Genomic DNA, 3,215 nt, shown 5'->3' with positions numbered 1-3,215 from the left:
GATAGGTAATAGTTCACTTTCTCATTTCGGTTGGCTTCTGACTTGGATTCTATTTGCCTTTCACCTATATGGTATTTTCTTGGGGTTGCTTCATTGGTACGATTCCTCGCTTCCTTCCCATATTTTGCATGTCTTATCTTTGTGTGTTTGCATGTGCATGTGTTAATGCTGTGTGGTGTGTGTGTGTTTCACATCACAATTATTATTAAAATACGAGAGAATGGAATTCGGTCTCTTGTGGGTAGCAATTCAATTTGACATGCCTTGAAATCTCACATTCCATCAGTTTCAGGAAATCTCCTTAAAGGAATGTCATCTCTTGTCCTCTTCAAGTAACACGTGTTCTCACAAAACTGCTTTCCAAAGAACAGCACCATTTGAATTTCTCATTAGAGTCATACTGTTTGTACCAATACCCTTTCTTTTTTGTATGATTCTTGAGTGTCATGAGTTAGTGAAATCGTCTGTCTGATGTCGTTCTGAGAATGATAGATGTGACAAAGCCCAATGCTCTCCGCAAGACTGCCATAGAGACAAGTGGAAGAATTCCTTCTTGCTTATGTCTCAGTACGAATTGCGGTGACATGGAGGAGAGTGAGATGGTAGTAGTGTCTAATAACCTCATGCTTGTCTTCAGCTATGAAGGCAACAGGAAGATGAACACAACAACTGCATTGGGGTGGAAATTGACCTGAAGCCTACAAGATAAACTCCACAGCGAAAGAAAACGGAAGTTGCAGAGATGATGGGAGAAGGTTGGAGACATGGCTCAGGGGAGATTTGGTTGGTTAGTGGATCAGAGGGCTGGATCCCATGAAGAGTACCAAGGCACAGGAGAGCAGGGCACACTGGGAACCCACAAGGAACCTGTTTCCCAGTGCCGTTGACTGTGAGACGCAGAGGGTCTGAAGGGCATGAGTACTTTACAACACAAGTGTTGAAGTCTGAAGTTTTCCTATCAGCAGGCTTGGCAGACATCAACTTGAAGGAACACCATCTTTTTCCTGCATATGACACCAACAAGCGACCAGGAGCAGACAGCCTGGAGACAATGATCAGAGAGAGACAATACTAAGTGACGCACTGGGAAGATGGTGAGTAGTGGGAGTGATTCCGTGAAAGGCAGTGTTCGTGGAGATGTCTCAATGTGGACATAATAAATTTTGGGCTCTCGCAACAGCAGCATCAAGACAAAGCTACTGGCCAAGACAGGTATGTGAGGACATAGGCTGCCTAGCCAGCCAACTCGAAATCCCGACAGTGGAATACTTGGAAAACTGCCTTCCTCAGTCCAAGATGCTTAGTCCAAGGACAACGACTCTCCCATAGGGGACGAGAAGAAAGCTTTGACCACATGTTCTCTTCTGAACACAGCATTCTGCAGGCCTGCGTTCTGCTGAGTTGCTCGAATTTCTCCTTTCACAGGCACACCAGAGCCCACCAAGGTAAACCTCTGCATATTCAACCTGGACCCTAAAAACAACAAACGGCCGGAAAGGAGAGCTACAGCAAATGACTGGCCTCCAGGACAGGGTCAGCCACAACACAAACAGCAGTGGCATGCATGCCACATACACACTCACAAACACACACACACGCACGCACTCAACAAACCTTAAGGGCCAGCCCTGGGTACTCCGGATCTCTTCCTCCTAAATAAATTACCCTCAGGTTAGAAAGCAGAATGAGTTTAACGAATACAGAGAGGTGACAGAGACTTAGATCCAATGCAAAGATGAAAAAATCAATTGATGCCCAGGTAAAGGAAGAAGGAATGATTATGGCTAGGCAATCAGAGTGAACCCTCTACATAGAAAACGCCCGATGCGGGATTGAAAGCAGGGGCCTGGATACTCGCTGTACGTCAGAAAACATAGGAGATATCAGAGAGTCTCGAACCACAGAGATAAAACTGATAAAGATAAAAGCACCTAAAGAACTCCTGAAGAGAAGATTGGTAGGAGACTGTACACTGCAGCTCCATGCAGGATCCCATGATCTTACCTCCAGAGGCTTTTCCAAAAATTCCAATGCTGTTTCAGTTCTCATCATTTGAATTCGGGTGGCCCTCCAAAGATAGGGTCCTTATTCAAAAGAGCGAGACTGATACAAAGTGAAGGTCAAGCAAACGTTAATTTTGCACAAAGCATCGAGAATCATATTGACCGGTCAGGGCCTTCTCTTGCAAAGAGGCAACCCCTCCCAGCCTCAGAGACTAACATTTATAGCGGTAGTTTAGCCAGGCTATACAGACGTGGCCAATGAGATAACAATACAGAAAAAACTGCACAGTCGTGCTAAGTCTGCTACACCACAAAAACAAAAATGCTAGGTAACACATGGGTGGACAATTGGATCTCAATTTACCCTAGTAGATATATGTGTGCCCCTCTAATGGGATGTCTTCACCTGGCCTGATTCACCCTTGTATCTAGGCTTTGAGAGTAAGCTCCTCTGGGAGGAGTAGGGTCAATTTTGTTTACAGCATGGGTTCAATATAAGTTTACTGCAGAAACACAAAATGACTCCCTCTGGCCTAGCGGACCTTATAATGAGTAGCTGTAGCATCCCTAGAAATAGAGCCAAAATGACTTCCAAATCTTCAAAACTGACGATTTACCAAAAGCAGATTCTACATCCTAGAACCTTAGGTCCAGAATGGACTCATGTACTTGGAGTCCACAGGAGCAAGCATGGAGCATGTTGGAAAAGACCCATAGCCCAAGTGAAGCCATCTGAAAGACTTCCGTGCCCGTTTCAGGAAGACAACTTGTATCTTCAAAAGGACGCATTGAAGAGGATTCAAATGTCAAAGAACCTGGAGCATTCCCACAGGGTCGTGCAGATACCCTCTGGAGGAGTACATGTAGATGTGACAGCACAAGCCTGCCTTCACCCTCTCATGAACATCCCCCAAATAGTTTCATGGGATAAGCAAACAATGCCTCTTGTGGAAGATGGGCGTGTTCTAATGGAGGCAGCAGAAGATGAACAGTGGGACAACAAAGGGCCATTAGAGAGCCACAGACAGCGTATGCTACAGGTTGGTGAGGATATTCAGGAAGACAAGGAACTGGAGAATGAACATTGGAGCTCTGAGCGAAGGTCTAGCATTTGAGGATGGTGGGAGGTTCTCTGAACCTGGCTGCCTTCCATAGAGATCTAGGTCCAAATTAAAGAAAACATCCCCTGGCCACAGTCAATCCTTGTACCCC

The sequence above is a fragment of the Mustela nivalis genome (genome assembly GCF_964662115.1).
Source record: "Mustela nivalis genome assembly, contig: HAP1_SCAFFOLD_602, whole genome shotgun sequence".
Taxonomy (NCBI): Eukaryota; Metazoa; Chordata; class Mammalia; order Carnivora; family Mustelidae; genus Mustela; species Mustela nivalis.
Note: the sequence above shows the minus strand (reverse complement) of the source record.